General features: G+C 36.2%; 1 protein-coding gene and 1 pseudogene across 1 annotated transcript in view; both read right to left on the bottom strand.

Moving 5' to 3' along the window:
- Nucleotides 1-25,635, bottom strand: part of KCTD8 (potassium channel tetramerization domain containing 8) — a 254,608-nt gene that overhangs the window by 192,033 nt on the left and 36,940 nt on the right. The gene's annotated exons all lie outside the window — the stretch shown is intronic.
- On the bottom strand, nucleotides 13,920-14,373 carry LOC113619217 (enhancer of rudimentary homolog pseudogene; annotated as a pseudogene).

Raw genomic sequence — 25,635 nt, 5'->3', positions numbered from 1 at the left:
AATTTTGAACTGTTTTTTTTCCCAATAATATAAATTTTATTATTATTGTTTTTAACATCTTTATTGGGGTTGAACTGTTTTTTCAAGCACAATTCTTTGCAGTCATGGTATCTAACATATAGAATTTATTTGTGGTTACAAAGCAGTTGTAGCATAATGAATTACAGTTAAATCTATATATATATTTTGTTTGTTTGTTCTTTTTTTTTTAACATCTTTATTGGGGTATAATTGCTTTACAATGGTGTGTTAGTTTCTGCTTTATAACAAAGTGAATCAGTTATACATATACATATGTTCCCATATGTCTTCCCTCTTGCGTCTCCCTCCCTCCCACCCTCCCTATCCCACCCCTCCAGGCTGTCACAAAGCACCGAGCCAATATCCCTGTGCCATGCGGCTGCTTCCCACTAGCTTTCTACCTTACGTTTGTTAGGGTGTATATGTCCATGACTCTTCCTTTTGCTTAGATGTATTTTTTTAATGCAATGAACTCATTTTACAGCCTGTTTCTGTAGGAAGATCACTGATAGAAAATTGAAATATTTATTCTTGGGTTCAAACAATGAAACTCAGAAATGTATTTTACTTTATTTTATAAGACAGTCATAGAAAATATTTTAAATAACATATGTCAGGTAAATAACTAGAATATACATAGCTATATGCCTTTAGAGGTCAAAGCCTTTTATCTGTTTTCCTTATTGCCTAAAAGTTATTCCTTGGAAGTAAGTTTAAAAAGTCAACTATTGCAGTCCCTTAAATCAGACATGCAAGAAAATGGTGCCCAGTTGTATGAGTTAATGTGTCCTCTTCAACACTTGTTACTTCTGTTCCTGAAAGGATTAGATTCTCTATGTCACTTCTCACCAGAAATAAAAGAGCAAAACTGAAGAACAAACATGAAAGATGAAGTACAAAGAGAGGTGACTTATCCTAAGTCACACAATGATAACTGATTTATTCATTAAGCATCCACTGTGCATCAACTATATTCTAGCTGTCAAGGACACAAAGTTGATGAAGGGAATATTTGAAGATATTTTGTACTATGGCCATTATAGCAGCCTTTCAACTCTATCATCTTAGGTCATTTATGTCTATCACCAAATTAAAGATTCAAAACAACCTCTAGAGGACACCTAGTACAAGCTTATTTTTTTTTATAGCTTATTTCACTGGGTAGCAAGAAAGCAGACCTATTTTTTATAAGGTAGTCATTTAAAATTACACCTGAAAAAAGAGTCACACACGTGAAGAGAAAGGTATAGTAAATACTAAGCACACATGGAGGAAACAGCATGTGTGGTTCTTGGAACCGAAGAAAGGCCAGAGTGACTGGAGTATATTGATGCCAAAGACGAGAAGTATGAGTTGAGGTCAGAAAGTAAGCCAGGACCAGAACAGGCAGATTCCTGGGGTCTATGGTTAGGAGATTGGATTTAATTTTAAATTAACAAACAAATTAGAGAAGAGATTTGATAATAAAACCTTCAGGAATGACTTCATACATTTGGTACAGAGGAGAAGGAAAAGGAATGAGCAAGGTTGGGTACTATGAAGATAACCAAGACAGGACTATGTCACAGAAGCCAAAGACGGAGAGAGTTCTGGGGAGGGTGGGGGGAACTGATCAATACTGCCAAACATTACAGGCACAACATGGAGGTTATTCCATTTGTCCATTAGATGAGAACAGTTTCAATAAAATATTGAAAAGGCAGAAGCCAGATTGTGGGGGAGTAAAAAATAATTGATTACTGAGAGAATTCAGGAAACTCAATTTTGTAAGTGAAGGGAATAAGAGAAGTCAGTGAAGACAGACCACTCATATGGAAGTAATAATGGTGAAAAAAAATTGTTGGAATGTGGAAATTCTGGTTTCAATGCAGGTAGAGGCAAAGAGCCAGTGGAACAGGGAGAAACTAGTGAACAAGATCAGAGAGAAGGCAGGAGGGGATGGGATCTGAATCAGAGGTGAAAGAGTTGCCCTAGGCAAAGGGTCAAGCAAAGAAGAGATCAATGGCCATTTTTATTGGATTAGAAAAAGCTAGTACAATCCATAAGTGATGGTCCCTCAGCAGGATAAAGGGTATCAAATAAAGCAACAGTGAGTGTATGGCTTGGGGACTTGAGGAAAAAGTAAAATTGGGAGAACATACTCTGTTAAATGTCAAAGGCATCCTCAAAAGATGAAAAACAGCAATCAAGTCATAGTAAGGGTCTCATTAAGGTTGGATAGCATTAATCACACAACAGAAGAAAAAGGCCCAAACGTAACTAGGAGTATCTTTACCTCTCTCCAACTGTAATGGAGATAAATCTGTTACTGAGCATCTACTCTAGATGGTATTGAAAATAAATATAGTTTTTTTAGATAAGCCAACTCATCACATTTTCAGCTGGCCTCTGAAACAACCTTGAATTTCCCACTATCATTCTTTAATTTCGCATTATTTTCTGTGATAAAAGGATACCTCACACTAGTTAGAGACTAGATAATTTACAATTGATACCAACTCTACTGTTCACAGTACATTTTAGAATTGTGTACCTGACATTTCAATTGCCTTTCTCTGTTCAAATAAATCTGCATTATTTTATTACTAGGAGAAGGCAGGCTCAGTCATATTTAATGTGTGATAACAAGTCTCTGTAAAGTTCCTTCAAAATTCCTCTGTAAAATAATGGCCTGTATTGCCTCCCCATAGCAAATGTTTAGTGTTTGAAGTATAGAATTTCACCTACTTTCCCACTGCTTCAGTGAGATAGTGATGTCAGGCAAAAACCATGATATTCCTGTCTCCTAGTTTCCATCTTCTCTAGAATGCTGTTACTATGCTCAGACTGGAGAGAAGAGAAAAAAAAAAAACAGACATCAAAAAGCACCTCTTTTAGCCTGCATGTACCCTTCTTGCTTAAGCACTGCTCCCCTCTGGGGCTAGGGTCATGGTGGAGGGGAGGGGAAAGCACACATTTAAAAGGAACAGAGCCAGCTCAGACCCAACCCTCAGGACCTCTGCCCCAGCAACTTGGGATCTGACCCCACCCCCAAAAGAGCAGTGATGACCAATGAGCAGAGGGGAAGCCCTGCTTCACACCTGGCTCCAGCCCTAGCCCCTCCATCTCCAGTCCACTTCCTACTAAGGTGATAACTGCTAGCATACCCTGAGGAAAGAAGTGACTTGCTTCCATGTCAAATTGGGCTCTCCAACCAAAAGCACTGAGCACACATGGTCCATGCAGGAATGCTTGCACATAAGGACATCACTTCAATACTGCAATAGGTAATTGTTTCACCGAAATTCATAGAGATAAAGACATTAAGCAGACTGAGAAAGCAGAAGAACTGGTCTCAACTGAAAGAGGAAGGGAAAACCCCTGAAAAAATAATGAAACAGAGATAAACAATTTACCAGATAAAAAATTCAAAACATTAGTAAATAAGAATGCTAACTGAATTAGGAAAAGAATAGATGAACACAGTCAGTGAGAATTTTAACAAGGGACAAGAAAATATAAAGGAAACCCAATCAGAAATGAAGATTCAATAACTGACATAAAAAACACACTAGAGGGGCTTCCCTGGTGGCGCAGTGGTTGAGAGTCCGCCTGCCGATGCAGGGGACATGGGTTCGTGCCCCGGTCCGGGAAGATCTCACATGCCGCAGAGCAGCTGGGCCCGTGAGCCATGGCTGCTGGGCCTGCGCATCCAGAGCCTGTGCTCCGCAATGGGAGAGGCCACAATGGTGAGAGGCCCGCGTACCGCAAAAAAAAAAAAAAAAAAAACACTAGAAGGAATGAATAGCAGACCAAGTGATACCAAAGGACACATAAGTGATCTGGAAGATAGAATAATGAAAATCACTTAATCAGAAGAGCAAAAAGAAAAAACATTTTTTTAAATGAAAACAACTTAAGAGATTTGGGGGATAACATCAAGCATACCAACATCTGCATGATAGGAGTTCCAGAAGGAGAGGAGAAGGATAAGGGGCTTGAAATTGTATTTGATAAAATTGTGGCTGAAAACTTCCAAAACCTAAAGAAGGAAACAGATATCCACGTACAGGAAGCACAGAGTGTCCCAAACAAGATGAACCCAAACAGACCCACACCAAGACATATCATAATTAAAATAGCAAAATTTAAAGATAAAGAGAGAATTCTAAAGGGAGCAAAAGAAAAACAGAGTCATGTATGAGAGAACCTCCATAAAGCTATCAGCTGATTTTTGTGCAGAAACTTTGCAGGCCAGAAGGGATGGAAAGATATATTCAAAGGGCTGAAAGGGAGAAATATGCAAACTAAGGTATTCTACCCAACAAGACTATCACTTAGATTCAAAGGATAGATAAAGAACTTCTCAAACAAGCAAAAGCCAAAAGAGTTCATCAATACTAAACCACCCCTAAAAGAAATGTTAAAAGGTATTCTCTAAGTGGAAAAGAAGTAAGCATCTACAAGAAAGGTAAAATCCCACTAGAAAATGCAAATATATTGTAAGGGCTAAGGATCAAACCCTTAAATAAGCTAGAACAAAGATTAAAAGACAAAAATTATAAAAGCAACTATAATCACAATAAACACTTAAGGGATAAACATGTATATGTAAAATAGGATGTCAAAAACACAAAAAGTGGGGGAGGAGAGCAATAAATATAGAGCTTTTAGACTGTATTTGAAAAATGACTACCAGTTTAAAACAAGAAGATATAGTTATAGGTCAACATATATGAACTCCATGGTAATGACATATAAAAAATCTACAATAGATACACAAAAACTAAAAAGAAAGGAACACAAGCATACTACTAAAGAAAATCATTAAAACACAAAGAAAGAAATATAAAAATAAAAAGAAGAAATGAACAGAGAATAACTATAAAAACAACTGGAAAACAATTAATAAAATGGAAATAAGTACCTACCTATCAATAATTACTTTAAATGCTAATAAGCTAAATGCTCTGATCAAAAGACACAGAGTGGCTGATTGGTTAAAAAAATAAGACCCATCTATTTGCTGCCTACAAAAGACTCACTTCAGAGCTAAAGATACACACAGATTGAAAGTTAGAGGATGGAAAAAGATATTTCATGCAAATGGGAATACCAAGAAAGCGGGGGTAGCAATATTCATATCAGACAAAAAAAAAAGACTTTAAAACAAAGGTTATAACAAAGACAAAGAAGGGCATTACATAATGTAAAGGAAACAGTACAAGAAGAGGACATTATACTCATTAACATATATGCACCCAATACAGGAGCACCTAAATATAGAAAGCAAATATTAACAAACATAAAGGGAGAAACTGACAATAACACAATAATAGTATGGGGCTTTAATGCATCACTGACATCAATGGACAGATCATCCAGACACAAAATCAATAAGGCAACAGTATCTTAAATGACACAATAGACCAGTAGGACTTAAAAGAGATCTAGAGGACATTCCATCCAAAAACAGCTGAATCCACATTATTTTCAGGTGCACATGGAACATTCTCCAGGACAGATCAAATGCTAGGGCACAAAACAAGTCTCAACAAATTTAAGAGGACAGAAATCATGACAAGCATTTTTTTCAACCACAAAGGTATGAAACTACAAATCAATTACAGAAAGAAAAGTGGGAGAAGCACAAACACATAGAGACTAAACACACTACTTAAAAACCAATGGGTCAATAAAGAAGTCAAAGAGGAAATCAGAAAATACCTTGAGACAGATGAAAATGGCAACACAACACACCAAAATCTATGGGATGCAGCAAAAGCAGTTCTAAGAAGGAAGTTTAAAGTGACATAGACCTTCCTCAAGAAACAATAAAAAGGGCTTCCCTGGTGGTGCAGTGGTTGAGAGTCCGCCTGCCTATGCAGGGGACACAGGTTCGTGCCCCGGTCCAGGAAGATCCCACATGCCACAGAGTGGCTGGGCCCATGAGCCATGGCCGCGAGCCTGTGTGTCCGGAACCTGTGTTACGCAACGGGAGAGGCCACAGCAGTGAAAGGCCCAAGTACAGAAAAAAAAAAAAAGAAACAATAAAAATCTCAAAAAAACCCAACCTAAGCTACCAGCTAAAAGAACTAGAAACAGAACAAACAAAGCCCAAAGTCAGCAGAAACATAGGAACAATAGAGATCAGAGAGGAAATAATACAGACCAAAAAAAAAAAAAAATCAGTGAAACCAAGAGCTGGTTTTTTGAAAAGATATACAAAACCTTTAGCTAGGTTTATAATGAAGAAAAATTAGAGGACCCACTAAACAAAATAAATGAAAAAAGAGAAACAACTGATGCAAGAGAGATATAAAAATTAATAAGAAGGAATACTAGAGACAGTTATATGTGAACAAATTGGACAATCTAGAAGAAATGGACAAATTTATAGAAACATACAACATGCCAAGACTGAATCAGGAAGAAACAGACAATTTGAACAGACTGATCACTAGAAGTAAAATTGAATTTATAATAAAAAAAACTTCCAGCAAACAAAAGTGCAGGACCAGTCAGTTTCACATAGAAATTCTAACAAAAATATAAAGAAGAAAAAATACCTATCCTTCTCAAAATATTTCCAAAACACTGAAGTGGACAGAACACTCACAAATTCATTTTACAAGGCCACCATTATCCTGATGCCAAAACCAGACAAAGACACCACAAAAAAAGAAAATTTCAGGCCAATATCTTGATAAATATAGTTGTAAAAATTCTCAACAAAATATTAGCAAACTGAACTCAACAGTATATGAGAAGGATAATACACTATGACCAAGTGGGATTTATTCCAGGGACACAAGGATGGCTGAATATTTGCAAATCAATTAGTGTGATACACCACATAAACAACAACAACAAAAAAAAAGATAAAAATCACATGATCATACCAATAGATGTAGGAAAAGCAATGGAAAAAATTCAATATCCATTTATGATAAAAACTCTCATCAAAGTTGGCATGAAAGGAACACACTGTAAAATAATCAAGCCATTTATGACATACCCACAGCTAACATCATACTCAATGGTGAAAGCTGAAAGCCTTTCCTCTAAAATCAGGAACAAGACAAGGATGCCTGCTCCTCTCTCTACTTCTTTTTAATATATAATAGTATTGGAAGTCCTAGCCACAGTAATCAGACAAGAAAAAGAAAATAATGTATCGAATTTGGAAAGGAAAAATTAAAACAGTCACTATCTGTAGATGACATGATACTCTATATAGAGAACCCTAAAGTCTCCACACAAAACTATTAGAACTATTAAATGATTTCAACAGGGCAGCAGGATACAACATTAATATATAGAAATCTCTTGAATATCTATATACTAATAATGAAATATAAGAAAGCAAAAGTAAAAAAAAAATAATTCTTATTTAAAATTGTATCCAAAAAAATACTTGGGGATAAACTTAACCAAGGAGGTGAAAGACCTATTCTCTGAAAGCTGTAAAACACTGATGAAAGGTATTCAAGATGATAAAAAGAAAGGGAAGATATCCCATGTTCTTAGATTGGAATAATTAACGTTAAAATGTTCATACTACCCAAAGCAGTCTATATATTTAATGCAATCCCTTTCAAAACACCCACGACATTTTCCACAGAACAAGAACAATCCTAAAATTTATATGGAATCATAAAAAACCCCAAATTGCCAAAGCAATCTTGAGGAAAAACAATGCTGGAGGTACCAAGCTCCCTGACTATAGACTCTACTACAAAGCTACAGTAATAAAACAGAATGGTACTGCCACAAAAACATACACATAGATGAAAGGAACAGGCTAGAAAGCCTGGAAATAAAGCCACACACTGATGGTCAATTAATCTATGACAAAGGAGGCAAGAATATATAATGGATAAAAGACAGAGAATGCAAAAGAATGAGATTAGAACATTTCCTCACACCATGTACAAAAATAAACTCAAAATTGTTTACAGACCTAAATGTAACACCTGAAACCATAAAACTCTTAGAAGAGAACATACACAGAACACTCTTTGATATAAATCATAGGAATTTTTTTGGATCTGTCTCCTAGGACAAAAGAAATAAAAGTAAAAATAAACAAATGGGACCTAATTAAACTTAAAAGCTTTTGCACAGCAAAGGAAACCATTGACAAAATGAAAGGACAACCTATGGAAAATATTTGCAAGGGATCTATTTACTATCCAAATATATAATAGTATAATATTTACTATCCAAAATATATAAACAGCTCATACAACTCAACAATAAAAAACAAATAAACTGATTAAAAATTTGACAGAGACCTAAATAGACATTTTTCCAAAGAAGGCAAACAGATGGCTAACAGGCACATGAGAAAATGCTCACCTTGCTAATTATTAGAGAAATGCAAATCAAAACCACAATAAGATATCACCTCACACCTGTCAAAATGGCTCACCAAAAAGTCCGCAAATAACAAATGTTGGTGAATATGTAGAGAAAAGAGAACCCTAGTGCACTGTTGGTGGGACTGTAAATTAGTGCAGCCACTGTGGAAAACAGTATGGAGGTCCCTCAAAAAATTAAAAATAGAACTACCATATGATCCAGCAATTCCACTGCTGGGTATACATCCAGAAAGAACAAAAACACTAATTCAAAAATATACATGTACCCCAATGTCCATAGCAGCACTATGTACAATAGCCAAGATATGGAAGCAACCCATCAGACAAATGGATAAAAAAGATGTGGTATACATATATACAGTGGAATACTAGCCGTAAAAAAGAATGAAATTCTGCCATTTGCAGCAATGTGGATGGACCTTGAGAATATTATGCTTAGTGAAATAAGTCAGAGAAAGACAAATACTGTATGATATCACTTATATGGGGAATCTGAAAAATAAAGCATATGAATGTACATAGCAAAACAAACAGACTCACAGATATAGATAACAAACTAGTGCTTACCAGAGGGGAGACGGAAGAAAGGGCAAAACAGGAGTAGGGGATCAGGAGATAGAAACTACTATGCATAAAATAGATAAAAAAAACACGGATATATTTTTATCCTTGTACAGCACAGGGAATTATAGCCATTGTTCTGTAATGACTTTATATGGAGTATAATATATAAAAATACAGAATCTCTATGCTGAACACCTGAAACTAAAATAATATTGTATATCAACTATACTTCAAAAACAAGATTTAAAAAGCAGCTCTTTTAGTACCTTCAATTCTGCAGGCTCAATCAATCTCATGGGAATTCACTATACGGCTATTTTGTTTCAGTTCAATATGGATAAATTTCATGATTTTGTTTTGATCATGAGTTTCTTAAGATGCAGTTTGGTATGATAAATAAATGCTGCAGACTTACGGTGCTAAGTGCTTTCAAACAAGACTTTACAATTCACACATTCAGTACTTTTCCTCTAATCAACATATCAGAAGCAAGAATCCTTTAGAACTCTCTGAAATGACTGAAGTTCTCAGCCTTGTTTTTTTCAGTGTGTTCCTCTTGTGTGCATCTTCTTATAGCTGTCACTGACTCACTGCCAAAGAAAGTGGGGCAGTACAGGCCAAAGGTTAGGTATTTGGGCTTTCAAGTCAGAATCCTGTGGGTATAAGCCACATTTGTGCAAGTTACTTTACCTCTCTGAGCCTTGATCTCCTCATCTATCAAATGAGAAGGAAATATTGCTTATGTTGCAGTTATGTTAAGGAGTAAATGAGTTAAGACATGTAAAACATTTAACACAGGACACAGTACACACTAAATCTTAACTAATGGCATTAGTTACTACTCTATTTAGGCATCCCCTCTTATTGCCATTTCCTTAATATTCTCTCTAAGCCTCAAAATACCTACACTGCTCCCTCCAGAAGCTACAACATTATTATGGTATTGAATAAATGAATCTGTTTTTCACACTGCCAGGAGCAGCATAGCTCTCCCAAAATAATCTTACACAAAGGACCATGAATTTCCACAAACTGAAATATATGATGAAGCATAAGGTAATCCAACAAAGATTCCCTTAGTTATATCAAGCTCTCAAATTAAAAAAAAAATCCTAAATTTTTGAATGAAAATCTATTTTCTAGGCCAAAAATTGAATTTACAAAGGTAAAGTACACCTGGCACTTGAATATACGGTGAGAAAGATTTAACCAGAGAACAACGAAATAAAGGCTAATTCAGGGAGTTACATTTTTAACTTCTTAGATTTTAGTCATGCTGCTATCTGCTTTTTCATTTTAGTATCTCTGAATTTAAGCCTGTCAACCTCAAATGCATATTTTCTCTTTTATGCACAGCCCTTAGCTCAACAGAGTAATGAATATAAACAATAATCTATTAATGCAAATATTCCAAGACTCTACTTCCTCTTGGCATTAGAATCCTTAACAGAATATCAGTATTTAATTACTATTTAAGTGAAATTGTCATATGACATTTAAATATATTAGAAAGAATAAAAATGCATAAATCCATGCTTTAGAAAAGAAAAATAAAACTACATAGAGAAAGAGACCTCAATAGTGCCACCATTAACCGCTGTGTGAATTTAAGCAAACCTCTCGAGTCACAGAAGCCAGCTTACCCAGAAGCTACTAATGCTTAAACTTCAAGGATCCCTCCCAGGCCCTAGGAGGAACCCTAGCAATGGATTTACACTTAGATCTTCATAAAATTTGCAAAAGATATCTTAACTGCAATTGATTCTAATTGCTGTCTTTTCCTATGTTGATTTCTGTCACACTGAAGTGTTTGTGAGCACTTCAGGAATCTGGCTAAGGGGAATTTGAATTAGGAATGCATGCTGTCTGATACACTGAAATTTTAAGTAGCTTCCATTATATTACCCATTCCAGAGTACAAATGGCTTCTAAGAACACTTCTACTGTCCACCAGCACAACTTACTCAGCTTTGAAACACAAAGGCATAGACTGAAGATTATATCATGATATAATTGTGTCCTTTGCCACCCACTATTAAAAATAAGTGGTCAGTGAAGGAGAAACAAGATTGTCAATGAATGGAGCCAGAAGCTAATCTGTGAGAAGTTCTTTCACTTATCGAACATTTTAATGTAAAAATGAAAATGGAAAATTTATCAACACAGTTAAAACGGAAGGTATCTCTTGTCAAGATATTCAACAATGAGCATATGTAAGCATAAAAGCATATTTGGGCAGGTTTCGAGTTGAGCAAAATAGAATTTATCAGAATTACTGTTTGCTGATCATAATGTGAGTACATCTGTGTGTAAAGTCACATGGTTTATGCATCTCAATGATAAAAATGTATATTTCAATTTCAGTCATACAAGAGGAAAAGCGGAATTTTCTCTCATTTTTCCTACAGAAAATATTACAAAACCCTTTCAGTAGGTAGAAGGTAGAGGCATTCTATTAGTTTGCTAGGGCTGCTACAGTAAATATCGCAGACTGGGTGGATTAAACAAAAGAAATTTATTTTCTTGTGGTTCTAGAGGCTGGAAGTCCAAAATCAAGGTGTCAGCAGGTTTGGTGTTTCCTTGGGTCTCCCTCCTTGCCTTGCAGATGGCAACCTTGTGATTGAGTCTTCACATGGTCCTTTCTCTGTGAGCACACATTCCTGGTGTCCCTTTGTGTGTCCTAATCTCTTCTTCAAAGGATACCAATCAGATTGGATTAGGGTCCACCCTACAGGCCTCATTTTAACTCGAAGGCCCTACCTTCATTCTGAGATAACTAGGGGTGAGGGTCTCAACACACAAATTTTGGGGGAACACAATTCAGCCCATAACAGACACTAAGAGTATGCAGCCATAAAATGTAATTAAAAAGTAACTTTTGTAAACAATTAACAATTTTTTAACATCTTTATTGGAGTATAATTACTTTACAATGGGGTGTTAGTTTCTGCTTTATAACAAAGTGAATCAGCTATACATATACATACATCCCCATATCTCCTCCCTCTTGCGTCTCCCTTCTACCCTCCCTATCCCACCCCTCTAGGTGGTCACAAAGCACCAAGCTGATCTCCCTGTGCTATGCAGCTGGTTCCCACTAGCTATCTATTTTACATTTGGTAGTGTAACCACCAATGTTCATGTCACTCTCTCACTTCGGATTTTGGGATGTTTTCAACATTTGTCATCTTTTTTAAATGTGCAATTTGTTGCAATTTATTTTCTCATGTGAAAGATACATTCATTTTTGTACTGAGTTTATTCATAATTTGCTTTGTATTCCTTCAAGAGAGCTGCTTGCCCTCCATATTGCACTGGATTCGGTTGTTACAAAAAGGAGGATCCATTCCCATCTCATAGATTCAATATCTTTATAGGTTCAATTGATTAATCTCTAAAATAGAAATCATTTTATTGATGTTGAAAAATGTGTAGTTTCCATTTCAATACAAGATATCTGCATTTTGCAAAGAAATGGTCATCTCTGAAATGTCATATATTGAAATTGTTTCCTAGAAGGCCATAAATAAAGTGCGTTTTTCCTAATATACAACCGTCCTTAAATCCAGACATTAAATTCCTTGCCATGTTATTATATTTCATGTCTTGTTCCTACCTCTCTATATAGAAGTCATAAGTAGAAAAACGTTTAAATACCAATGAAGGAAATGTTGCCTAGTGACACCAGCAGTATCTACATGAGCCTGCCCTTGCCAAGAGGACAAACGTATGAAATTTTACATTTCTATATTATAGTCTATACATCATTCTTTAATGAGGTACTAATTGTGTAAACCTAAATAGAGTTTCTCCTGGATCATCAGCATGCCCTTGAGTATGATCTAAGTTTTGCCTTAGGTCTAAGGAGATAGAATCCGGAAGAGAAAATAGACTGAATGACCTCAAGAGCTGGCCTGTTTGACAGATAAGCAGGGCAGTAGTGAGAGAGAGAAATTTGGAAGTTGATTCATAAAATCCTCATATTTTGCATTTCAAGAAATCTAACTCACACTCATTCACGATTCTATCATTTTATGTTTAATTTCATGTTTGAAGTCACATAAAAGTAATGAAGCTTGTCAAGCAATCTCACTTTAAACAGGTAAGAAGAATTTAGGTCAGATTTCAGGTGCTAAATGCCTCTCTTGTTTCATAATAATCACGGTTCACCTTCATGTGGCAAGGTTGGAAGTAAAATATTTTGGGTTTTTTAGGACAAAGCTGCTTTGAAAAGCCTAAAGAAAGTACAGTTCAAAGTAAATAACCGCAATTTTATTTTTCAAAATTTAAATTTCATGAGCTTCTTAATTTAGGTCTGGATTTCTACATCCTAGGATCTAAAATTAATGATATTTACCAGCTTTTGTTCCAACCAAAACAACAGCAGAAAAAGGATTTAAAACACTCATGCATTGTCTTAGGTCAAAAAATAATTGCAAAATGTGCTCCTATTAAGGGTAAAAGATCTGATTAGCCAGGTCGTTAAAAATCAAGCAACAGTAGAATAGGGCATGGTCATAATTCGTGTCACTCTTCTAATTTTCTTGTTTCGTCCTCTGGAACTCTACTCAAATAGCCCCACATAGCAAGAAAAAAAGTATTATCCATTCTTCTCTTAACCCAAGCTAAAAACCAAAAAGTTTCTTAATGGTGGTCAATGTTAACTTGGGGATGAATTAACCAATCATCTCTCTAGTTATGAGTATTTTTTTTAGCTAAAGAACATTTATTTGTTTTTCACTAAGACTTTTTCTTGAGGACATAACTAAACTGCATCACCAACCCCCACCCCAATGTGAAGAAGGGTTAGTACAGTGAATGTTATAAAGCAGATAGGAACAGTTTGAAGGACTGGAACCAACATTAACTGGCAAAAATCAACTTCCATCTAAATCACAATAAAAATGTTTAAGTAAAAAAAAGGAGGGGACGGGGGAAAGGGGGTTTCAGATTGAACAAGATCCTCACATTTCATCTAATACATTCAATCCTGGCTAGAGTGCACCAAAATGGAAACAGGATTACTACAATACAAAACTTCCACTGCAGCACACTGTACACAGCTGTGTTCCAAGCCCACCCCGTCCCCCGAATGCTTCCAAAACTCAACTCTTTCCTGGCCTGTTGTGCCGGTCAACAAAGGAGCACCTGGATCTTCTCTTTAATCCAGTCTTTGTTATAAGGCTGGTTTGTCTGGGTATCAGCTCAGTAAACAAGGCAGCTGAGGTCTGCCAGGTCATCAACAGAATCAAACAACTGACTGATATCATATGTGATAGAGGGGCTGTTGGGATTCATTCTCTTCAGATGTTCTTCATACATTTTACAAACACCTTCCATGCATTCATTTACAGATTCATAGTCAGCATAAGTTCTGCCTTCTGGCCTCTTGGTAGGCTGTTACCAGCAAAATGGTGTGAGACATCGCACCAAACTCTTTCTCTGCAGCCACTCCTGACTCGGCCGCTGCACCTAGTTATGACTATTTTGAAGAGCTTGCCCAGTTTCCTCCAGAGAACAACCAATAGTACAGTCCTTCTCATTCCAAAGCACATCTTTATACTCTGAGCCATTCTGCACACAAGTTTTAGAGGGAACTAAACAAGAGTAGAAGAGATGGGTGGCTACGCTACAAGATGAGCATGATATTTTGACAGCCCTGCTTCTTTGAGATCAACTTATATTTTGCACTTCTTGGTGAGGTTATAGTCAATAGAAAAATATAATACATCTCATCTAGATTGAGACATTTCTGCTTTCTTCATTATATTCTGGATACCCTCTTGCTCTCTCCACACTAGGATAGCATCCAAGGATGAGGAGGTGAAAATACAGTGGATATCAGTTCTGAGATTAAGATAGAAAATGGACAAATATTTGGTAGTCAGCATAGCATGCAAAGGATATACTGGATATCTTTCAAGAGCAAAATATAGTCTGGATAGTTAACTTCAAAGCATAATTTTATGCACTGAAAGATATGGCTCTTCTCTTTACTTAACTCAAACATGATCTATAAAATATCAAATGTAAGAAAAGGATTTAGGAGAATAAATATCTATGGCAATGACAGATTTGACCAAAAAGAAAAAAAGTTGAAGTAAAATTTTTGAAAAAAATTCAAGTGCATCCCATCTGTGCTTCTTGTCACATTATTTTTATCCTCAAATTTACATATTGTATTTACAAATGTTTCTGTTCTCAGGTTAATTTTAAGAGCTCAAGTTGGGTATTTAAATGTTTGAATTAAGCATAACAACTAAATAAATATGAGAACACAAATCTTGGATGTTAAATGCATATAGAAGACTATCAAATTTGTCTTCTTAATCCTCAGCCAACACTTGAGTTCAGTTCCATCTAATAATCCACTAGAGATTCCACTGTATTGTCCAACCATCAACCCACAATTCTCTAAATACATTACTTTTTCTTCCTCGGCAAAGTACTGCTTTACATTGTTTCCTTACTTCAATCAATATTATCAACATTCTTTCAATTATTTAAAATACAAATTTCAGCATCTTCATTTTCTCTTTCATCTCTTTCATCTCCAAATAAGTTCTAAAGACACTGCCTTCCAAAATCTCCTCTTTTATTAACTTAGGCAAGGTTTTCATCATTCTCGTCTCAACTACTACAATAAACTCCTAATTCATTTTAATGTTCAAACACTACCTCTTTCTAGTTACCCTGACATAGACATCACATCAATTTTTTTTTTAATTCACTATTTTCACCATGACATTCCATCACCCTGGATCAAATCCTTCAATAATTATTTACCACCTACTCTAACAATTTTAAGCTTTCTAGTCTGTTACCTACTTTCTCACACTGCCTACCAAATTCTCATACTTCAAGAGTTAATCTGGTCTTACCTCTTCTCTGATTTTTCTTTACCCTGTGTCATTAGAAGCAGTATGGTAGAGTAGGAAACATTTACTCTGAGGCTTCAGGTGACTGTGAGATGAAATCCCAGCCCTGTCATCTATCCACTGGGAAGAACAAATTAAACCCTTGAAGCTTGGCTTCATTATATGCAATACACGAGATAATAAAGCCAAATTCCTACGGCCAATGAAAGATTAAATGAAACAGTGTATGTAAAGTACTAGCAAGGACAAATGATTTTACTTGGCAGATTATTAAATACTAATCCATATTTCTAAATATAATAGTAAAGTGTTGTTAACATTATGACCTTGACTCACCAAATGATGCCTAAACATTTATTAAACAAAAAAGAAATATCTGTAGCAAACTCTTATTACTACCATACATTCTTGTTCTATGAGCCCTTTGAAAATTGATAATATATACCTGGTATATGTCCTTCATTTAACTAGAATTCTTTATTAACAAAAAAATAAATAAATAATAATTCCCTCAAATGACATATCCACAAACAGCCAGACAAAACTTAATATATTTAATGGTTAAGGAATGAGTGTGAAGATTTTTTGAATTTAGAAAGACCTGAATGGAAAATTTCTAATCATCCTTTTAGAATTATGATTCTTCTGAGTGAAATGACTGACGAAGAAGAAAGTGACATTTTTAAATATCCAAGGGAGACCCCAAGCAAAATCTGCAACTCTTCCAAGAAAGAACTGTCATACAATATCAAGTTGTGCTGGCAGAGCAGTCCATATCCTCTAAGAGGCAGGAGGACAAGCTGGTGACTCAAGTGGTCTAGCTGTAAGAAGCATGGTGGTAGCGAGCGGAGAGATTATAAGGAACTGATGGGGTAAAAGGGACATTCAGAAACTAAGAAATAACAGTGAAGTGGTAGCTGGGTGCTTATCTTTAGCTTACACAAAAATAATCATTTTAAGGGACATAATTCAGTAACATTTTACCAACTTGGTAGAGATTATGAAGCTAGCAATTTCAACCATGTAGAAAAATATACTCAAAAATCTGCAGAAGAAAAAAAAAGCTTTCAGCCATCTTTATTATTTTGGAAAGAACTGAATGACTCTCATTATCAGCTTTCCAGTTTATAGTGTATTTTAAAAGAACAAGGGTTGAAATAAGTGATAGAATAGAGCACCTAGGAAACAGAAAAAAAGAAATTGGCAACTAAATACCTGACATAAAGGACAAAAGGAGAAAACACACAAAAATCCAAAGCACAGCATTCCGAGGCTTTTATTACAAGTTCTCTCAGCCTTATATTTTTCAATTGCTCCAGGGGCTTCACTTAACTTTTTAACAGTACAGTGACTAGTATTCTGAATGAAGAACCTTCTTAATTTTACTCATCCTCCGAAAAACTCTCCCTAAAATATATTGCATAATTTCCTCCATTATTATACATATTATGTAGATTCTAATATAATATTTTTTCTTGAGATATTGCTGTAAAAAGCTAAAATACTTAAATACTCTGAGAATAAAATATATGTTCTCTTTACTCTGTGAATTATATAGAAATTGTGTTCAAGCTAATAAGTATGGTCCTCTTGTTTGATGGATCTCAACATCACTCTGGATTAATGCCTAGTGACAAATAGTGACTAAATATAAGACTAAATCACATTAATGATAAACATGCATTGAATACTTTTTATGGTCCAATACTGGGTCATACTCTTTGCCTGTTTTATCTTACTTAATAGTCTCAATCATTTTTATGCTATAACTGTAATTATTATTCTTATTTTACAGTTGAGAAAACTGATGCCTACAAACGTAAATTAATCTTTCCATATTCCTAATGAAAAGGGACAATAGTATATATGTTGTGATTCCCTGATTTGTCACTTTCCAAAACAGTTGTACAAAGTACTATGTTAACATAATTAAGAGTTTCCGACATCTAAACATTTGGGAAACTTAAGGTTAGGTTCAATATATTTCACACAGGACTTTTGAATGATTTTAATATCTTAAGGGGTACTAGGTCTCCAAGAAGGGTACATAAAATGTAGACTAACATTCAGTTAATCTCACCATTATTTGTTCATGCACTCCACTTTTCTTAGAGCATCTTGAAAAACTAGTTTTTCTTGGGACAAACTTAGAAAACAGCTTATTTATAAAAAGTACAATAATTGTTTTCATACAATCATCAGTTCTTTGATACAAAGTTGAGAACGTAATGCCAAGAAAACACAATTCATAGGGCTTCCCTGGTGGCTCAGTGGTTGAGAGTCCACCTGCCGATGCAGGGGACACGCGTTCATGCCCTGGTCCGGGAAGAACCCACATGCCGTGGAGTGGCTGGGCCCGTGAGCCATGGCCGCTGAGCCTGCGAGTCCAGAGCCTATGCTCTGCAACAAGAGAGGCCACAACGGTGAGAGGCCCGCATACCGCAAAAAAAAAAAAAAAAAAACACAATTCATAAAAATAATTCTGTTTTTCCAAATATAGTACACATGGTGTTATGAGTTGAATTGTGTCCCCCAAAGAAGGTATGTTGAAATTCTAACCCCCAGGTCTTCAGAATATTACCTTATTTGAAACTAGAGTTGTAACCCATGTAATTAGTTCAGATGGGGTCATACTGGAGTAGGGTAGGGCCTTATTCTGATATGACTCGTGTCCTTATACGAGGAGGAGACACAGGAAGGAGAATACCATGTGAAAACACAGACACACTGGGAAAATGCCATGTGATGACACAGGTGGCAGTTGCAAGCCAAGCAACAGACTGACAGCCACCAACAAACAGGCAAGGAAGGAGTCTACTAAGTGTCTTGGCGGAGCATGGCCCCGCAGATACCTAGATTTTGAACTTCTCCAGAACTGTAAGATAATAAATTTCAATTCTCTTAAGTCACCCAGTATATGGCACTTTCTTACAGCAACCCTAAGGAAACCAATATGCATGGGTTACAAGAACACAAAATATTGATATCTTGAACATGGGATAAAATATAGAATATTTAGGGCTTCCCTAGTGGCGCAGCAGTTGAGAGTCCGCCTGCCGATGCAGGGGACACGGGTTCGTGCCCCAGTCCGGGAAGATCCCACATGTCACGGAGCAGCTAGGCCCGTGAACCATGGCTGCTGAGCCTGCGCGTCTGGAGCCTGTGCTCCGCAACGGGTGAGGCCACAACAGCGAGAGGCCTGTGTACCGCAAAAAAAAAAAAAAGAAAGAAAGCTGGAGTAGCAATATTCATATCAGATAAAATAGACTTTAAAATAAAGAATGTTAAAAGAGACAAGGAAGAACACTACATAATGATCATGGAATCAATCCAAGAAGAAGATATTACAATTATAAATATATATGCACCCAACATAGGAGCACCTCGATACATAAGGCAACTGCTAACAGCTATAAAAGAGGAAATCGACAGTAACACAATAATAGTGGGGGACTTTAACACCTCACTTACACCAATGAACAGATGATCCAAACAGAAAATTAAGAAGGAAACAGAAGCTTTAAATGACACAATAGACCAGATACATATAATTGATATTTATAGGACATTCCATCCAAAAACAGCAGATTACACTTTATTCTCAAGTGCACACGGAAGATTCTCCAGGATAGATCACATATTGGGTCACAAATAAAGCCTCAGTACATTTAAGAAAATTGAAATCATATCAAGCATCTTTTCTGACCACAAGGCTATGAGATTAGAAATCAATTACAGGGGAAAAAATCGTAAAAAAACAAACACATGGAGGTTAAACAATACGTTACTAAATAACCAAGAGATCACTGAAGAAATCAAAGAAGTCAAAAAATACCTAGAGACAAATTACAATGAAAACACAACAATTCAAAACCTATGGGATGCAGCAAAAGCAGTTCTAAGAGGGTAGTTTATAGCAATACATACAAGCCTACCTCAAGAAACAAGAAAAACCTCAAATAAACAATCTAACCTTACACTTAAAGGAACTAGAGAAAGAAGAACAAACAAAACCCAAAGTTAGTAGAAGGAAAGAAATCATAAAGATCAGAGCAGAAATAAATGAAATAGAAACAAAGAAAACAATAGCAAAGATCAATAAAACTAAAAGCTGGTTCTTTGAGAAGATAAAAAATTGATAAATCTTTAGCGAGACTCATCAAGAAAAAGAGGCAGAGGACTCAAACCAATAAAATTAGAAATGAAAAAGGAGAAGTTACGATGGACACTGCAGGAATACAAAGCATCGTAAGAGACTACTAAAAGCAACTCTATGCCAATAAAATGGACAACCTGGAAGAAATGGACAAATTCTTAGAAAGGTATAACCTTCCAAGACTGAACCAGAAATAAATAGAAAATATGAACAGACCGATCACAAGTAATGAAATTGAAACTGTGATTAAAAATTTTCCAACAAACAAAAGTCCAGAACCAGATGGCTTCACAGTAGAATTCTATCAAACATTTAGAGAAGAGCTAACATCCATCCTTCTCAAACTCTTCCAAAAAATTGCAGAGGAGGGAACACTCCCAAACTCATTCTAGGAGGCTACCATCACCCTGATACCAAAACCAGAGAGAAATACTACAAAAAAGAAAATTACAGGGCTTCCCTGGAGGCACAGTGGTTGAGAATCTACCTAATGCAGGAGACACAGGTTCAAGCCCTGGTCTGGGAAGATCCCACATGCATGAAGCACTAAGCCCACATGCCAGAGCTACTGAGCCTGTGCTCTAGAGCCCACGAGCCACAGCTACTGAAGCTCGCATGTCTAGAGTCCATGCTCCGCAATAAGAGGAGCCACCACAATGAGAAGCCCACAAACCGTATGAAAAGTATGCCCAGCTCTCTGCAACTAGAGGAAGCCCATGTGCAACAACAAAGACTCAACGCAGCCAAAATAAATAAATAAATAAATTTTTGAAAATAAAAAAAAGAGAAAATTACAGACCAATATCACTGATGAATACAGATGCAAAAATCCTCAACAGGGCTTCCCTGGTGGCGCAGTGGTTGAGAGTCCGCCTGCTGATGCAGGGGACACGGGTTCGTGCCCCGGTCCGGGAAGATCCCATATGCCGCGGAGCGGCTGGGCCCATGAGCCATGGCCGCTGAGCCTGCGCGTCCGGAGCCTGGGCTCCACAACAGGAGACGCCACAACAGTGAGAGGCCCGCGTACCGCAAAAAAAAAAAAAAAAAAATCCTCAACAAAATACTAGCAAACAGAACCCAACAACACATTAAAAGGATCATACACCATGATCAAGTGGGATTTTCCCAGGGATGCAAGGATTCTTCAACATACACAAACCAATCAATGTGATACACCACATTAACAAACTGAAGGATAAAAACCATGTGGTATTCCCAATAGATGCTGAAAAAGCTTTTGACAAAATTCAACACCCATGTATGATAAAAACTCTCCAGAAAGTGGGCACAGAGGGAACCTACCTCAACATAATAAAGGCCATATATGACGAACTCACAGCAAACATCATTCTCAATGGTGAAAAACTGAAAGCATTTCCTCTAAGATCAGGAACAAGACAAGGATGTCCACTCTTGCCAGTATTATTCAAAATAGTTTTGGAAGTCCTAGCCATGGCAATCAGAGAAGAAAAAGAAATAAAAGGAATCCAAATTGGGAAAGAAGCAAAACTGTCACTGTTTGTAGATGACATGATACTATGCACAGGTAACCCTAAAGATGCCATCAGAAAGCTACTAGAGCTAATTAATGAATTTCGTAAAGCTGCAGGATACAAAATTAATGCACAGAAATCTCTTGCATTCCTGTACACTAACAACAAAAAATCTGAAAGAGAAATTAAGGAAACACTCCCATTTACCATTGCAATAAAAAGAATAAAATACCTAGGAATAAACCTAAGGAGACAAAAGCCCTGTATGCAGAAAACTATAAGACACTGATGAAAGAAATTAAAGATGATACAAACAGATGGAGAGATATACCACGTTCTTGGGAAGAATCAACATTGTGAAAACGACTATACTACCCAAAGCAATGACTACAGATTCAATGCAATCTCTATCGAACTACTGCTGGCATTTTTCACAGAACTAGAACAAAAAATTTCACAATTTGTATGGAAACACAAAAGACCCCGAATAGCCAAAGCAATCTTGAGAACGAAAAACAGAGCTGGAGGAATCAGGATCCCAGACTTAAGACTATACTACAAAGCTACAGTAATCAAGACAGTATGGTATTGGCACACAACCAGAAATATAGATCAATGGAACAGGATAGAAAGCCCAGAGATAAACCCAAGCACCTATGGTCAACTAATCTATGACAAAGGAGGCAAGGATATACAATGGAGAAAAGACAGTCTCTTCAGTAAGTGGTGCTGGGAAAACTATGCAGTTACCTGTAAAAGAATGAAATTAGAACACTTACTAACACCATACATGAAAATAAACTCCAAATGGATTAAAGACTTAAATGTAAGACAGGACACTATAAAAATCTCAGAGGAAAACATAACATAAATCACAGAAAGATCTTTTTTGACCCACCTCCTAGAGTAATGGAAATAAAAACAAAAATAAATAAATGGGACCTAATGAAACTTATAAGCTTTTGCACAACAAAGGAAACCATAAACAAGATGAAAAGACAACCCTCAGAATGGGAGAAAATATTTGCAAACGAATCAATGGACAAAGGATTAATCTCAAAAATACATAAACAGTTCATGAAGCTCAGTATTAAAAAAACAAACAACCCAATCAAAAAATGGGCAGAAGACCTAAATAGACATCTCTCCAAAGAAGACATACAGATGGCCAAGAGGCACATGAAAAGCTTCTCAACATCACTAATTATTAGAGAAATGGAAGTCAAAACTACAATGAGGGGGCTTGCCTGGTGGCGCAGTGGGTGAGAGTCCTCCTGCCGATGCAGGGGACACAGGTTCGTGCCCCGGTCTGGGAAGATCCCACATGCCGTGGAGCGGCTAGGCCTGTGATCCATGGCCGCTGAGCCTGCACGTCCAGAGCCTGTGCTCTGCAACGGGAGAGGCCACAACAGTGAGAGGCCCGTGTACCACAAAAAAAAAAAAAAAAAAAAAAACTACAATGAGGTATCACCTAACACCAGTTAGAATGGGAATCATCAGAAAATCTACAAACAACAAATGCTGGAGAGGGTGTGGAAAAAAGGGAACCCTCTTGCACTGTTGGTGGGAATGTAAATTGATATAGCCACTACGGAGAACAGTATGGAGGTTTCTTAAAAAACTAAAAATAGAATTACCATATGACCCAGAAATCCCACTACTGGGCATATACCAGAGAAAACCATAATTCAAAAAGACACATGCACCCCAATGTTCATTGCAGCACTATTTACAATAGCCAGGTCATGGAAGCAACCTAAATGCCCATCAACAGACAAATGGATAAAGAAGATGGTGTACATACATACAATGGAGTACTACTGAGCCATAAAAAGGAACGAAATTGGGTCATTTGTAGAGATGTGGATGGACCTAGAGACTGTCATACAGAGTGAAGTAAGTCAGAAAGAGAAAAACAAATATTGTATATTAACACATATATGTGCAATCTAGAAAATTCGTACAGATGAACTGGTTTGCAAGGCAGAAATAGAGACACAGATGTAGAGAACAAACGTATGGACAGCAAGGGGGGAAAGTGGGTGGGGGGTGGTGGTGGGATGAATTGGAAGATTGGGATTGACATATATACACTAATATGTATAAAATAGGTAACTAATAAGAACCTGCTATATAAAAAATAAATCTAAAAAAATAAAACTGTCAACATTTTAAAAAATAGATTGCAAAAAAAATAATCAAATGTATCACATTTATTTTTTAAAAAGGGTACTATAAATAGGTCCCCAAGTTATAATTTTTCAAACTTGGTATCCATAAGATACCAAGTACATTAGCTTAATTGGTTCAGAAGACTTAGTACAACTTCTAAAAGCAATACATATATATTAGAAGACAGCATCAAGACATATACCTTTGAAAATTTGCCTTCTATGAAAGGAATTCCTATAACATTTGCTTTTTTGATAGACTTGGAGGCAGACCTTGGCCTAAGATTACACATTTTAAGAGTATTTCATTGGACAGAATAGCCCCCAGGTACATAACACAATGAAAAAGGAAGCCCTTACAACGATGACACTCAAAATACAATTTAAAATTAATGCTATCATTTTTCTAGCCACATTGTCAATTAGTTAAATTATTTAATATGATGTAAAGCTATTTGCCTGAGATTTCATATAGGTAATTTTTATTTATTTGGAGGGCTGGTCCAAAGCACAAAAATACCCTTCTTTCTTCTCAGTCCTTCCTCCCAGTTATCCTCACCTTGTCTGATCATGCTTTCCTGCTACTGCAATTTAGTCATTAGTTCAGAACTTATAAAATGAATAGACAGCACAATAAAATATTGCCTGTATTCCATCTAGAAGTCACTCCCAGGTAAAAGATTCTTATTCTGTCCTTATATTTTGCTGTTTAATACAGTAAATCCTATAATAACAGTACCTATTACATCTCATCAAGTCAATGCAGACATATAGATAGCATCAATATATGGAAGGCCCTCAAAAAGGAAAATTCATTGTATAATTTACCTAAACTGACAGTGAAAAGCATAAGCACATCTAAAAAAGTCAGATTAAAGTAATTATTAAAATTTTTAAAACTACTATTATGATACAGTAATATTTAACTGAATTAGCATCCTTAGAAAAACAGCAATTCCATGGAAATAAATTTCCCAAGTAACTGAAACTTTTAACTTCATTTTTCTTTTTTGAAGTATAGTTGATTTACAATATTACATTAGTTTCAGGTATACAGCATAGTGATTCAGTATTTTTACAGATTTATACTCCATTGAAAGTTACTACAAGATAACGACTATAATCCCTTGTGCCATACAATATATCTTCATTGCTTATCTATTCTGTACATAGTTGTTTGTACCTCTTAATCCCCTACCCCTGTATTTCCCCTCGCCTCTTCCTTCTCCTCAATAATAACCACTAGTTTGTTTTCTATATCTGTGAGAATTTCATTCTTTTTTATAGCTGAGTAATACTTCACTTTATATATATACAACTTCATTACCCATTCATCTATTGATGGACACTGGGTTGCTTCCACATCTTGGCTATTGTAAATAGTGCTTCTATGAACACCTGGGTGTTTGTATCTTTTCAAATTAGTGGTGGGTTTTTTTTCTGGATATATACCCAGCAGTGCAATTGCTGGATCATATGGTAGTTCTATTTTTAGTTTTTGGAGGGATGAAACTTGCAACTTTAAAAGATAAACTTTGGAAAAGAAGTCCTCACCCCTACAGGTAGAAACTTCTAAATATATGACCTACATCCTTGCGACTTCTAGTAGGTACCTAAGAAGTACTTGAACGTCAATTAACATTAGCCTGTAAGAGCTGAACCAGTAAATTTAACACATAAGGAATAAAATGAGCTATTACAGAAACCTGCCTAAAGGACCAGATTTCTCGTAAATCAGTGCTTAAAGAGCAGTCTGGAAATATAACTGCACCATTGTTAAATGTGAAAAATGTAAGTATCTGATCAACAGTGTTACAACACCCACAGAAAGACTATCTAGATGGCTGCGGTAGGCAGAATAATGCCCTGTAAACTGTGCAGCCCCCAATCCTCAGAACCTGTGAGTATGTCACTTTATTTGGCAAAAGAGATCTTGCACATGTGATTAAGTTAAGGATCTTGAGATGGGGAGATAAGTATTACCCAGGT

The sequence above is a fragment of the Aethalodelphis obliquidens genome, unplaced genomic scaffold (genome assembly GCF_003676395.1).
Source record: "Aethalodelphis obliquidens isolate GAN/ISIS:26980383/991018 unplaced genomic scaffold, ASM367639v1 scaffold6, whole genome shotgun sequence".
Classification (NCBI taxonomy): Eukaryota; Metazoa; Chordata; class Mammalia; order Artiodactyla; family Delphinidae; genus Aethalodelphis; species Aethalodelphis obliquidens.
This window is presented reverse-complemented; position numbering and strand designations above follow the sequence as displayed.